Below are 15,500 nucleotides of genomic sequence, written 5' to 3'. Positions count from 1 at the left end.
GTCTAGCACCTCCTGAGGAGACCTGAGTTACCCTGTCAAATCCTAACAACGCTCATGCATTCCACCAAACACATACTGATAGCCTACTCGGGGCCAGATGCTGTTCCAGGCACTTTCCACATTAGCTCATTTAATCCTCACAACTCTATAAGGTGTTATTATTCTCCCCATTTCACACACAAGGAAACTAAAGCAAGACAGGTCAATCCACTTGCCTAAGACCACACAGCAAGTAAGTGACAGTACTGGGATGTGAAACCCAGGTAGCCTGGCTCCAGCACCCAAGCATTTACCTACAACCTTCTACCCCACTTTGAACAGATGCAAAGATCAGCGGCATTGTGGTCAGAAGTTTGGGCACCAGGGAAGTATGTGGCCAAAGCCCTCAGACAGGCCTATGGCTGTAGCCAGCAGGAAGGCTTCCAGGAGACAAGGCACCTGCTAGGTGGGTGTGACTCTACCCATTTTGCAGTCTCAGCCAAAGAAGCCTCAGCAAGGGGTGTGACTTACAAAAAGTCTTATTACTCTTGCCACTGTTACCCCCGCCTACAGGATGTATGTTTGCAGCAGAGGCTGGTGGTGAAGAAGCAGGCCAATCCTCAGTCACTTGAAGAGGGGGCTATGGAAGACATTTCCAGCCAGGGCCCAGTGTGTACAGACTTTATGTAGAAGACTTGCTGACTGATGCCTTAGATGAACCACCCAGCGAGTCTCAGACAGAGCCAACTCTGGGCACCACTGACCTGAGCTGTCTGGGGGAAAGAGCCTTTCACTGAGAGGGAACAGCATGTGCAAAGGTGCTGGTCCTGGTATAGGTTTCAGAGAATCCTGCTGGCCGTTGCCTAATATAGATTTCTAGCCATGGGTACCATGGAGCAGGAAGCACAGATAATGTTATCAAAAGTATAACACACATGAATACCTGGGTAGCTGAGGCTCTGTGCCTGGTGTGTTCCTAGCACTTGTGCATATTAATGCATGTATAGCTTCAGTGACCCTCTCAAGTATACGCGAGTACCATCTCCACTTTATAGAGTAGAAGGCAAGGGTGCTCAAGGTCACACAGCTGGCAGAAACTGGAGCTGGGAGACAAATCCAGAGACTCTGGCTCAAGATTCCATCCCCCACTCTTACTCTGCACAGCCATGGGGCTCACTCCGTGGAGCTGCCCTCTGTCTCTGAGTGACCATGTGTGGGTATGGCTAGAATATGCTCAGTTCACTTTGCACAGGCCCTTCCCTCTGTCTGGAATGCTTCCTTCCCCATTCTCTGCCTCACTAATTCATGCTCTGGGTCTCAGCTTAAGTGTCACTGCTTCTGGGAAGCCCTGCCACTGCTTGGGCTTGCTGAAACCTCTTTCAGACAACAGCACCTTGTCCTCCCCTTGTATTTGCATCTAGGTCCCCAACTGGAATGTCCATCCACTGAAGGCAGGACCTGGATCTTTCACCTTCCCTTTTATCCCCAGCACTCAGCCCAGTGAATGTAGACAGTCCCCTTAAGTGTTACCTGCCTCGGTCCTTCATGGTGACAACCACAGCTACCCTCAGCAGATGTAGCAGGGGAAAGAGAAGAGAGGATGAGAGAGAAAAGACAGAGAAAGACTGAGAAAAGGAAGGAGAGGAGGGGAAGCTCCCGCCCTGGGGCAGTGGGAGTGAAAAAGAAATTCAGAGGGAGAGAGAAGGGGGCACAAGAGAGATGGGGGTGGAGGGAGACAGAGATTGAGAAAGAAAGGGAGAAAAAGAGATATAGGGAGAGCTCATGAGGGTCACAGGGGGAGAGAGAAACCACGGCCCAACTGCCCCTTCATGGCAGGCAGCAGCCAGGCGGGCAGTGACTGGTCAAGCACCCACCCTGTCCCTCATCTGGGCTGAGCGGGTAACGAGGCCTCATTTCAGGCCCTGTGAGCACCACAAGCTGGGCCTCTGGAGAGGGATCCAGGCTTCGCTCAGTATTGTGTGTATATGTGGGGTGGGGGTGGGGGGTTCCCTGAGGGGCTCAGGAAGCCCCCTTCCTCCTCAGCACCCTGTCCTGGAGGCCAGGGCTGGTTCTGCCACAGAGGGCTCCAGGCCCAGCATTGTCATAAACAGAGCCTCTGTTCAGCCTTGAGGCTGGTAACAATACCCACGAATAACCGCCGATGGCACAGACCAGGTTAGCAGTTCACACGCACAATCACACCTGTCACCTACACCCCGTAATGTCACCATTTTACAGACGAGAAAACTGAGGCCTAGAGAGTTTCTACTGCTTTTTTCGGGCCAATATTTTCTCCTAAGTCTAAGAATCCTGGTTTTTCCATCATACTAGTTTCTTTAAGTAGTAAAATTTTACCCCGCTGAAGTAATACATGCATATGATATAAACTGTGAAAGCACAGCCAGGCTTAACATTCAACAGTCTTCTACCTCCAGAGAAGCCCACCATTATTCTGTGTCCTTTCAAATATATTGTATTCATATTCAAGCATAAGGAAGCAACGGCTTCCTCTCTTTGGTTTACTCAGATACAAACATGCTACATGCCATGTCCACAACGTGTGGAACTCATCTTGCCTGCTCCTTTCATCAGTACATAAGTAGCATCTGTCTTCCTTTTTACAGCCACAGAGTACTCTTCCCTGGGGAGTTATCTTACTTTATGCAGCCAGTCCCTCACTCATGGACACTTAGGTTATTTCTGGGCTCTGCCCCTGTTGTACAGCAATAACGTATTGAGATAGTCAACTCGGTGCCCCCGTGAAGGTGTGTCAGAGGGTAAGTTCTTACATAGAGGAGGGCCAGGTCACAGGGCAGGCATATTTGTGAATGTGATCAAGACTGCTAGCTTGCCCTCTGAAGGGACTGCATTGATTGTCCTCCCACCTACCACATGAGGGATTGCCTCTCCCTATAGCTATGCTGAGATGACTAGCCACACTTTTATCATAGGGTCAGGACAGCAGGGATGTGACAGGGAAAATGAAGAAGACATGCACATTGGGAGTGTGTCCAGAAGAGGGTGACAAGGAAGATGTCGAATGTGCCAGGGATTTGCTCTGTGATTGCACAGAAGCTACTTGACACCTCTATCTCTGGCCTGGAATTCTTACTGAGCCAAATGAGCTTGTTACTCACAAATGTCCGTGCTGGGTATTCCTGAATGTCCTAGACTAGTGATCATCACCACCAAACAGCACGTGCCAGGCACAGTGTCGGGGCTGACATGGATCACCTAACTTCATCCTCACAGTCACCGTGACGGGGAGGTTGTATTATCAGCCCTGTTTGCATATTGGGAAAGTGAAGCCCAGAAAGGTTCAACTGCTTGCCCAAGGTCACACAGAGCCGAGAATGTGATGAAGCTTTGAACCAAGGTCTACCTGACTTCAAAGTTCAAGCTCTTAACCACTGTGATATCCCTGTCAGAGGCTATCTGGCTCCCAGCCAGGTGACCAATGAGCTATCCCTGTCTTCTGAGAGCCCATTATTGTTCCTTCCTATTGCTGACCTCTCAACTCTGAGATTTCTTGGCATGGGAACTTCCTGATGACCTCAAACCTATTCCTTTAACTGAATGGACTGGAGCTTGGGCATAGCTCTGTGCCCATGAGGATAAAGTAGAAGCTGTTCCCAGGAGTCCTGGAGGCCAAACACCACACCTGCTCATGGAGGTCATTGAAATTTCTGTATTTCTGGTTGCTTTTTTCCCCCAGAAATATGGTCTGCCATCCCCAGCTATCCAGGAGCCCAACTGAGTCCCCACTGGAGGTACATGCATCATTCATTTATTCATTCATTCATTAGCTATTTATTGACGTTTTCCACCGGGACTGAGAGCCTAGACTCCAGAAGCCAACCTGAACTTGACTTTCAGCCTCACCATTTCTTAGCTGTGCAATCTTGGGCAAGCCACTCAATGCCTGTGAACCTCAGTTTCTGCATCTATCAACAAGTGTAATTATTACCAACTTCCTAAAGGAACTGGACAACTTGAAGAAAGAAGGTGCATCTGCAAGTCCTTGGCACAGGATCTCAGTCAGTTGGTGGTAAACAAAGGGCAGGTGTCATTATGGTTACTACTGAACAAGATTGTCCCTTTTCCTGCAGTTGGGGAGCTTAGAGTTACCTTCACCAGCTCCCCTGAGCATTCTCAAAGAGGCATTTGAACATCTGCTTCTGGGAAGGTTCAGGGCCTTTCCCTTGCTCACTTTTGCCATGGAGATCAAGGTCAGCCTTCCAATTCCTGCAGGAATTCCTCGGCTGACCCCACAGCCCAAACTGCCACCTCCTCCTCCTCCATCCTCCACTGTGAACTTTCTAAAATTAGCCGGCACTTGCCAATTCCAGGCAGAGTTCACTCCTGGGAACTGAGAGGCCTTGGCACTGTCACTTGTGCCTTTTTCCCCATCCCATCATGTAACAAATCGGTCAGTCTTGGTCACCCCATGGCGGTCTCAGGTTTATAGTTGTTCCACCATCGAGGACGCTGGGACTAATGGCTCTGAGATGAGAGATCAACTGGAGAGCGCCAAGATGATGGATGCTCCTGCCCAACACCAGGCTGCTGGCCGCTGGGCCACATGTAAAAGGGAATGCCTAATTTGTTCACACCCACAATTATCTGGAGCCCGCCTTCAGGTATGATTGAGTGAGGAAGGGGTCCCAAGTACGGTCTCTGTTAGGAGGAATTAATTATTTCAAGTGGTGCCAACCTTTGAGCTCGGTTGCTTGGATAACCTTCCCCTTCTCATTGAAGGGGATGCATCCCCTGCTTAGATCCTGCCCCATGTGAACAGAAACAGGAGAACTAAAAACATCGGCATTCTGGAGGGCTTTGGAGATTGCTTTTTATACCCCACCCTGCCCTGAAACACTTTTTGCATCAAGCCTTCACACTGTACTCTTTTAAACATATGTAACCCCCCACGAATCTAACTCCCCCCCCCCGAGATTATGCACGCCCCATCAGAGATAATCCAATGAGCCAGTGGGCCACTGCACCCCCGCTGAATTACAAGGATTTCTCCTGCCAACCAAATATTTCATCCAGCTGTAGATATCATGAGGAAATGGCAAACAAAGAGAGAGATTTAATAACTGGAAATAAGACTAAGGATACAGATAGTTTAATTTTTTTTTGTATTGCATCTAATTGCAATCAACAGTAGACATCTGACACAGTGACAGCCTCAGCAAAATTGCTGCTGAGAGAACAGAATCTTTGTCTAAAAATAATCAGACATTCTGTGCACCACTGTTTGTTATAACGGTAATCGATGCTGGAGGCTTTGAATTCCATCAATTTATAGATCTGCGCCAGCCTGCCTGGCGATGGGGCGCGGTGCACTGGGGCCCTCGCCGGCGCAGGCAGTGCTGGGGCCCGGTGTGTGATTAAGATAAGCCCCGATTCCTTTCATACATTCCTTATCAGGGTCTAATTCTCCAGCAGGTAGAGATGTTCACAACAGTTAAAGATTAGTGCAGCTTCTCAGACGCCAAATTTGAGGGTATTGATCAATAAATCAAATCAGGCCAATCAATGGCCCAATCAGGAGAGTCTAGCCAGTGCATTATTACCGGCGCCTCCAAGCCAAGGCTTTTCATGGGTTTCATCAAAACAGCCTCACCTTGGCTTCCCGCCAGCTGCTGGCTTGCCTAATAGACTCCACAGCCGAGAGGGGCTCCTGCCCAGCGGAAGAGCAATAAATTTCTCATCAAACAGCCGATGGAGAAACAAGATGAACATCTGTTTTGCTGCAATGAAACTCCTGTGTTCTTCAGAATGCGCAAACCGCCTCTGACAGACCACCCCAAAGGCGGCTTCCCTGGCACACGGCGGCCCCATGGAATATTCCGCCGGTTATTTCAATCAGGTAATTTAAGGAGACTTTTGCAGTCTTCTCTCTGCAGCTATCGGAGCTCTGCAAAGGCTGTTCCGGCACAGTCGATAATAAATGCCATCCTGGGACCCTGCAGTATGAAGGCAATTTTATGATGCCCATTATGTGGCAATGTAACTTCATTAAAAGCTGTTTATTCCCCCTAAGCATTTTAAGCACTTTGCCTCACCCATAAAGGAGGAGCCGGGAGGTTACTTTTACAGAAAGGGTTCTAGGCCGTATTTCTTTCCTCAATAACATGGAGGAGCCTCGCCCACTGGCCTTCTCACTTCAAGGAGTTGAAGCAGCCCCAGGATCTAGGAAGGCTGGTTGAAGACTCAGTTTTCCCCAGGACTGAGGTATGCAGGGGCTGAGAGGTCCAGGAAAGGAGAGGTGTGAGAGGCCTCAATCCCATCAGACCTTTGTTCTGGGTCCTGCAAGACAGGGATAGAGAAAGTTCTGGAATATGCCAGCCAAAGGCAGCATTTTCCAAACTGGGGGTCCCTTGGACCATTCCTTTCGCTCTTCCATGTTGACACTAATCCAAAGAAATTATTACTTGGCCTGTTGTGACAGCCCAAATTCTCTTTTGCAGAAATAGCTGGCAGCTGAAAGATCATTTTATAGCCCAAGATCTGAATGTCACATGTCAAGGCTTCTTTGGCAGAGGTCTGCAGACTCCAGGGATGAGAGAATCAATTCTCAAGGGACCACAAGATTTGTTTCTCTCCCTTTAAAAAGATCTGTTCCTGTCAAGAGCTGGAGAAGCGATGTAGTGGAAGATTGCATTTTGGCCTCCGTGAAAGCAGAAGAGGGGAAAGGAGGGGGAGTGTATGCTTCTGCAATGGTGAGCAGCCTGCGAGTACCTGAAAGATCGAGGACATGGCGGTTCAATTCTGTGTCTCAGCTTCCCCATCTGCCAAGTGGAGCCAATGATACCCACCTCTGGGGTCTGCTGTGGTGCAGAAAAGGCCCTGGCTCAGGGAGTGATCATGCGGCTCCCTCAGGATCTCCTTCATTTGGATGAGCTCAATGTCCCAGGGGAAGGAGAACATTGACTCAGAGGGTCATGGCCAGTGGGTGGCAGGCTGTGAGGCTGGAATTTTGTGTGAAGGCAGTGGGGCACATGAGAGGGTCTAGAAGGTGGAGCATACATGGTGGAGGGGAATAGCTGGGGAGGCATGTCTAATGTGGTGGGATTTAGAACCAGGATAAAAACCATGGGCCCCCTGAAGATCAACCACATGATATGTGCAGCTATAAGAAACAGAGTAGTAACAATACTAGTAACAGTGGTAACAGTCAAAGGCAATGCTATCAGCCCAAACTCTGTGCCAGCCACTGTTCTCCAGTTGTATAATTATTATCCCCATTTTGCAGATTAGCAAACTGAGGGATCAAAGAGATAAACTCAGTTTTCCCAGGTCACAAGGCTAGTAAGCATAATTAATCAACACTTACTGAGTGCCAGAAACCGCTGCCTGACCTGTACACCTTATATGCCTTCTCTTGATTTACCTTTGTAACACCCCTCCTGGGGAGGGGGTGGTTATTGCTATTACCACCATTTTACAGGTGAGGAAACTGAGGCTCAGAAAGAGAAAGTGACTTAAGCAGGTCAGTAGGGGTGGAGTTAGGACAGGAACACATTCTACAGCCCTTGAAGTCTTTGGGGGCTGTTTCCTGGCCTCCTGGGGGCCTTGACAGGAAGTTCAGGAGTTCACAGGCCTGCGTGAGACTCTCCGGTTCCACTATTACGAGGTATCTGGAGAAGCATCCTCAAGGGCTTTGCCTGGCCTCCCTCTTAGTCTTCCCTGGCTTTGTGCTGAACACCGACCTCCTTGTGTCTTTGCCTGACTCAGAGCCTGGGCTCTTCCTTGAGCCTGGTAAATGCCTACCATTTTCCAGTGAGCTCCAAGATGCCACTTCTTCAGGAATGTTCCCCTGGGGCTCCACAGCTCCTGCATTTTCTAATCAGAACCCTCAGCACAGGCATAAATAATTCAACGTTGTTACAAGCGACCATATCATAAATATCTGTCTCTTCCACTGAACCTGATGTTGTTCACCTCTGTATACTTAGCCACACAGTAGGTGCTTAAGAAATATTTGTTAAATGATCAATGTGGGGACCCCTGCCCTTTCAGTGTCTCCCAAGGCAATGGGTTCACATGTGGCAGAAGCATAGGGTGCCCATGAAAAGAATCCAGGAACATGTTGAGTTTCCAGTGGCCCTCCCCCTTCTCAGATGTGTACTCTTCAAATTCAGACCCAGTACTAAGCCATGTTCCCTGTGGGGAGAGGGGTAGCTAAATCTGTAGTTTTGTAGAAAAGAGAGAAAGAAGAAAGGAAAGAAAGAAAGAAAGAAGAAAGAAAGAAAGAAAGAAAGAAAGAAAGAAAGAAAGAAAGAAAGAAAGAAAGAAAAAAGAAAGAGAAAGAGAAAGAAAGAAAAAGAAAGAAAGAAAGAAAGAAAGAAAGAAAAGAAAAGAAAAGAAAAGAAAAGAAAAGAAAAGAAAAAGGAAGAAGAAAGAAAAAGAAAAAGGTTAAGGAGAGGGGACAGGATCCTGTGTCCACAACAGAGCCAGGAAAGTTGTGAAACAAAGATGACCCAGTCAGAGGACCAGACTTGTCAAACCAAGAGCAAATTATAATCCAGCCATACCATGGGGCTGTCTGCCAAAAATACAGATCTGTGAAGGGGTATCTCATACAGAGAGGCCACAGTATATTAGATTTATCATATATTCCAGCCAAGATGTGCTGCTGAGATTTCGGGGCAAGATTTATTACCCTGGCTAGTTTTTAAAATGAAAGTGAAAAGAGGATATTCTGGCAAAACTGCAGGCTGTTAATGGGGTGAGAATCACATAAAATGGATCATTTTCGAATCTCCTCGTATGCACAGATAGACCTTTTCAAAAAACCCTGGAGTTTTTGGAAAAAAAGATGCTCAATCTGGGCAGCCCCGGTGGCTCAGCGGTTTAGTGCCACCTTCAACTCAGGGCCTGATCCTGGAGACCCGGGATCGAGCCCACATCAGGCTCCCTGCATGGAGCCTGCTTCTACCTCTGCCTGTGTCTCTGCCTCTCTCTCTTTTTGTGTGTGTCTTTCCTGAATAAATAGATAAAATCTTTAGGAAAAAAAAAAAAAAGATGCTCAATCCAGTGTTTTCACATTGGCTTCCTGGTTGACCCTAAGTGAATTATTCATTCCTTCGATGTGTGTTTCTTATTTGCAAACAGTAATAATAACACAAAATAGAAGCTCTAATTTATTGGCTGGTTACTATATGCTGGACACTTCACACAGGGGTCACTTCTTTGAATTGGCAACAACACTTTAAGACAGTGCTGTTTTTATCCCCATTACACAGATGAGAAACTGAGGTTCAGAGGGGTGTAGTCAGTTAGTGACAAAGCAAGAGCCCTAACCCAGATCTGGAGCCAGCTGTACTCAGAAACTATCACTGACCTCCTGCTCTGAAAAGTTAGCTTTGCCTGTTCAGATGAAAGCTTTTAGGATAAACTCAGACATCATCGTTCCTGTTCTCAAAATGGAGATTCCAACAAGGAAGGCCCAGCCACCTTCCAGTCCTGGTGGTATCTGCCTTTTGCAGAGACAGCTGCAGAAAAAAAAATTGGGGGGGGGGGGGTGATTTTATTTTGGTTTCTCCTGATGTTTGCTTTTGGGTTTTCAGGATCTTGTCAGATTCAGCTTGTGCCAGGTAAAAGTGGGCTCTGCTCCCAGCAGGCACCAAAAACATTTCAGAGGCATAAGCCACAGGAATATGGACATGCCAGAGGAGAAAGAAACATAAGGATGTGAAAGCCTCCCAGGTGAGGTGTCATGTCTGGCTAAAGGGCTCCAGGATGGGGAGAACCAGAAACTCTAGAACAATGGTTCTCAACTCGGGTGGGGGGGGGATTTGCCCTCTTAGGCACATCTGGCAAGATCTAGAGATACTTTTAAATTGTCACAATTCGGCAGTACTGCTGGCATCTAGTGGGTAAAGGCCAGAGATATTGCTAACCATTGGACAATGCACAGAACAGCTCCCATAACAAAGAATTATCTGGTCCAAAATGTCAGTAGTGTGTGGGGCTGAAAAACCCAGATCTACAAGGAGCTGGGAAGACACCTGCCCTGGAGTAAAGAAGACTCAGAGAAGGAGGTTATCTTTGCATATTTGAAAAAAAGGAGAGGAGCTCGATCTGTGTGGGCAGAGGAAGTGACAATAAACAGGTTTCAGGTCACCAATAGGAAGACAGCCCTGATAAATGATTGAGTTTCCGGTCCTCAAAGGTTTCCCAGCATAAAGTGGTCAACTCTTGGGCTGTATGGAAGGGAAATCAAACCTGGAAGAGAAAGCTGGATGAAATGACCTTTCTTTTTCCATTCAAACCTGACACTGGATAAAGTTCCCAGGAGAACAGCAATGAAGTTTGAGGTTCCTTTCAAGAACCTTTCATCGATGATCTCATTTAACCCTGACGGAGGCCCGAAGAGGTAAATCACCCGTCTGAGCTTTGTGAGCTCAGTAAGAGGGGGAGTTAGGGTTCAAAACCTGTGCCTGTCTGGTTTCAAAACTCATTAGGAAGATTCCTCAAATGCAACAACTGTCTTTGCACTCTGAAAGCGCAGTGACTACCCCAGGGCCAAGCACCCACCCAACCTGCCACTGCCTTGATTTAGCATCAGTCAGAAACTCTGGACCCAACATTTGAGACCTAAGTTCAACAGTTCAGCCCTCTCCCATGTTAAGGACACAAAAACAAGTTCCCTAAATGGCCCAACCCCCTGCTTATTTTTTTTAAACAAAAATACTGCAACCAGCAGTGAAAAGACATTGTCCCAAGTGCACACTTTAATTGATGTCCCTGACCATTCAGGAACATGGATGAAAGAAGACTCGCTTTATTAATAGGGCGTCATGCTAATTAGCACAATTTATGGTCAGGGAGGCTGCCCCTGCCTTCTGCAAATGTTACAAGTGTGGACAAAAAACTTTTGTCGCGAACTCAACACGGTTTTGCCGTGTGACCAAGACTACTAAGCCAGTCACAAAGAGGGGAAAAGCACGGGGCTCAAAGAGGCCAATCTGAGGCACTGGATTTCACTCGATACATTTATGACATTACTTGATCATTTCCCACTGATAAGAATGACCCAAATTTAAATGTCGGCTGCTTCTGCACGAAAATACACATTTCTTGCCACTTTGAGGAAGTCTCCCTAATGACTGGGAAGCTCTGCAGAAAAGTGGGAAAAGCTGTGCATGAGTGTGGGGGTGGGGGAGCCGGGGAGGAAAACCTTAAATGTTTAATATTCAATAAATGTGTCAATTTTACATACAGAGGCAAATGGGTCTTTATTGAGGAATTGGTAAATTTCCTCCGAGAAAAGTAAGTGCATTTTAGCCTTCAAGGAGTCCCAGCTGAATAGAAATGGAATGTGATTTGTGATAAAACTCAGCTGCTCTATAAAAGACGTTAAATAAATGTTGCTGTTTCACCAGGGATATACAAAATTGATTGCATTATAGACTGATTCTAAGATGCTGCATCCCTGTACGGCCCCCTCATCAGTTTCCGTGTGTATGTGGGAAGCTGCTCTCAGAGACAATTTAGACTATGTTGCAACTCCTATTCCACATGCTGCTGCAGAATTTTCTAGAAATGCAACATTTCCCCTGCATGCTTTGTTTTACGTTGAACCTTATGAAACTGCTGATATTTGACCATTTTTTATTTAAAAAAAAAAAAAAAAACCCTGACAATTTCTTCTATATCTTCTTAAGGTTTCTGGTGGACTGACCTGTCATCTTGGGTAAAACCCTGGATACTACTGAGGGAAATTTGATCACTGTGGGTGGAAGTGTCACAGCAACTTTTATCTGCTTGCCAGAGGGCATTCTGGACCTGGGTGAAAATCTTGCCTCTCTTTCAGTCCAGCTGGATGAGCCAGGGAGCATCGCCTGCCCTTTGTAAACCTCAATTTGCCCCATTTACAAAATGGGTTGAATTCCACCTTTTGCTCAGGGTACATGGAAAATCAAATGAGGTAACAGATAGGGCATTAGCTAGTAGACTGTCAAATGTTCATAACCTGCTGATTACTTTTTTAAAAGACTGATTCATTTGAGAGGGAGAGAGAATGAGATCAAACTTGAGCGTGGGGGATGGGGGTAGAGAATCTCAAGCAGACTCCCCACTGAGCATGGAGTCTGACGTGTAGCTCGATCTCACAACCCTGAGATCATGACCCGAGCCAAAATAAAGAATCGGATCTTTACCAACTGAGCCATCCAGGTGTCCCCACAACCTGCTAATTGTTATAAAGTTTTTGTTGTATAACCAACCAGTGGGCTGCAGGTGGGCTATATGAGGCAGATATGACACACATAACCCCTGTCCTCAAGGAACTCATAAGGTTAGTGTCAAAATATGACTTCTTTAGGTAAGAAATTAGGTTTCAAGGATTGACGGGTGATCCAAACTGATCAAGAAGGCTTTCCAGAAAGGGAGTGGCTAGACTCAAACACTCTCAGACATGTCCATGCTTTCTATGCTCACTGATACCAGAGGGTCTAGCCACCTTCAATTCCTGGCTGGATGCCTGCATAGCCAGCCTCCTCATGAGGTCCCTGGATTAATGCCAGCCACTCTTCCACCATTCCATTCCTGCCTTAACAGCCAAAGAGAGTATTTCAAGATACAAACTGGATGGTGACACTTCCCTGCTTAAAACCTCTCCTGGTTTCCCATCCAATTTCAAATAAATCCAAACTTTCGAGGTCAGCCTTCAAGGCCTGTGGGGCCAGGACCCTGTACTCTCCTGCAATGCATCTCCCTCACAGTCCTCTTCACTTTACTTCTACCATTCTGCCCCTTATTCTGAGACTAGGAACTGCAAAACAGCCGCAAGGCCTTTGTATCCACAATTCCCACTACCTGGATGCCCTCTCTTTCCAGTCGTTTGCCCAGTTTGGTGGTTCCCAAAGTATAATCCTTAGACCAGCAGTAGCAGTGTTACCTGTGAACTTCTTAGAAATGTAAATTCTTAGACGAGCTCCAGATTTGATGAATCAGAAACTCTGGGGTTAATGCCCAGCAATCTTTTAAACCAGTCCTCCAGGTGACTGTGATGCCCACTCAAGTCTGAGCATCACTGGCCTAGCTCAGTCCATCCTCTGTGTGTCAAGCTTCAGCTTAGACATTACTTTCATAAGAACTGCACCCCAAGATAAGGTCAAGTTCTTACTGTCATGGGCCCCTACTCCTTGATCATTTCTATGAAGCACTACTATATTGTAACTGTGATATGAGTCAACTGTTTGATGTCCATGTCTCTTCATAGCTAGACTAGGAGCTCCATGAGGACAGGTACCCATGTGCCCCAGTACCTAATTGTGCCTGGCAGAGAGGAGTAGCCCAGTAACTAGGTGTTGGATGAGCATATAAATGAATGCATGAAGGAACAAATGAAGGAGTCCTGGAAGAATGACAGATGTTCATAAAGAACAGAAGCCTAGGAATCCTATTGTCCATCCACCAATCCAGAGAACACCCCCCATCCCCATCTGATCTTCTAAATATCACCCCAGTCAAATCACGAGCCAATTATGGTAGTGCTTGGAAGTGACCGTCAAATTAGAAAGAAGGAAAAAAAAAAAAAGAACACAACGGAGAGGAGATTTCCCATCCAGCGGATGAATAGTACGGTGGCTAAACTGGAACATTTCCCACCTCCCCCAAGAACAGCAAACCTCTCTCTCCTTCCCTGACAGAGACTGGCTGTACAGAAAGCTTCCAAATGAAACCTGGAGACTGACAAAATTGTAAGCAAGAAGTGTGCCTATCAGCTTGGAAGATCCCAGTCCCACAGTCGTCTGGATCTACAGGCTGAGAGCTGGAGTCCGTACTAAGCCCCAAGTTTACTGGAAGCTTCTTGATGCTCCATGGCAGTTTGTTCTGCTCTCTTGGAGCTAAAGGTAGAAGAGAAATCACTTCCTTTCCTATAACTCAGAGCAATTACATTCTCTTACCATGGACATCTGGCTTGCTGCTGTTCTCCTTACTTATGTTTTCCAAATGCTATCAGTTCTGGGAAGATCAATTATTACTGAAAAGTCGAGAAACGCTCACCGGTTATTTGCATTGATTTGGCTGACAAGACACAGGTTCCTTATGAACTACGGATGTCTATGAAGAGGACAGGGAGGCGAAAAACTCGAGAATCTGGGACAGCTCAGGCTTCAGAGCCTCTACCAGCTCAAGGGACCAGAGGAAGAAGAAGGGTTTGCCCAGGATGGGGACACTGAGCCACCCTCCCTGAGCCCCCCAAACAAAGCCATTTCCATCAAGACAAATGGGTAGCCGGTGTCGGCCAGCGCTGCAAGCAGCCACGACGATATAATTGGCCTGTTACCGCATCATCTTTAATCAATAGGATCCGGAGTTTCCACGGCTTGTACAGCCCAAATCTCCCTGGCAGCCAAGAACCAGCGGGTTGTTAAAAGGCCCGATAGTTCTGCCTCGCTAATGGGTGGCTTGTTCCCTCAACCCTGCTGATTTTTTAAATAAACCTAAATTCCAATAATTGTTTAATGTTTATTTTTATTTAGTTCTGGTTCAGATGCTCTGCGTCTCTCTGACAGAAATTGATATCTGGCTCATGGTGAGCTTTATTAAAACACACACACAGATACAAACACACACACACGCATATGCCACATACCCACTGGGAAGTGGTTTACTTATTTGGTTATTTATCTAGCTGAGGTGTAGACCCACAAATCTAGAAAAGAAGATGGACAAAAGGACAAATTTGCCAAGCTCTGCTTTCTCTTGGGCTCCTTCCCTGCTCATCTTTCACCAGGGAGCCCTGTTCTGCACTTGAGCCATCCACAAAGGTGATGTCTGGCCTCTAGCTGTGGCCTGTGTTGCTGAGAACATCTCTGACTTCTTCAGTGTCCCTGTGGCCACATGCTCGGAGGGCTCACCAGAGAGGGCACCATGTACCATTCCTGTACATGTTCAATATAAACAGGATGTGAAACCCCCCACCCCCCAGCCACCTGTGTACAAGGGACATGGACGGAAGCTTCCCTGCACACTCAGGAAACCAAGAGGCCAAAGATCTCTAACCGCTTGCACTGGGCAGAGAGAGCCCTCCCACCCTTATACAAGCCCCTCTCATCTTTCCATCTGGCATGTCTCAGAAAAGCCAAGGCGAGTCTGAGCTTAAAGGCAAGGTTTTTCAGTGTTTTCTCAGTCCTTTTTTTGCTGCTTGTATTGCAGGCTTATGCCATGCCTTTCATCGTAAGAGGTTCACACATTCGTTCACTGAATCACTGTAAACCGATGGCCTGAAAATCAGGCTTATCAAACTGCAGACTTTCCTTCCCCACACCGTGTATTCTGTCCATCAAACTGGGGGCTGTCCTGACTTTGCCATCTTCTTCACTCCCAGGTCGAACCAGCCATTGAGACCTGTGATGTCCACTATGGATTGGGGGAATAGCCAGCACTTGGCCCCTCCTTCTGATGCCAACACCACCTGCTGGTTCACACCCATGAGGCTTCACCAGGGCTGCTGTGAAACCTCTTGCTGGCCTTCCTGCCATCTTTCCCCCTCCTCC

General features: G+C 47.1%; 1 protein-coding gene across 17 annotated transcripts in view; it reads right to left on the bottom strand.

Annotated features, from left to right (window-relative positions):
• CUX2 (cut like homeobox 2) overlaps window positions 1-15,500 on the bottom strand; it is a 283,331-nt gene that overhangs the window by 127,754 nt on the left and 140,077 nt on the right. For 3 of the 17 annotated variants that reach the window (XM_035706709.2, XM_035706708.2, XM_035706707.2), the window contains exons 2-3: window positions 6,051-6,294; window positions 5,609-5,951 (exon numbers count right to left, since the gene is read on the bottom strand). The exons of the other annotated variants lie outside the window; for them this stretch is intronic. The gene's annotated coding sequence lies outside the window, so the exon portion shown is untranslated. The remainder of the gene's footprint in view (window positions 1-5,608; window positions 5,952-6,050; window positions 6,295-15,500) is intronic. 17 annotated transcript variants of the gene reach the window in all.

This window comes from Canis lupus, chromosome 26 (genome assembly GCF_003254725.2).
Source record: "Canis lupus dingo isolate Sandy chromosome 26, ASM325472v2, whole genome shotgun sequence".
NCBI lineage: Eukaryota > Metazoa > Chordata > Mammalia > Carnivora > Canidae > Canis > Canis lupus.
This window is presented reverse-complemented; position numbering and strand designations above follow the sequence as displayed.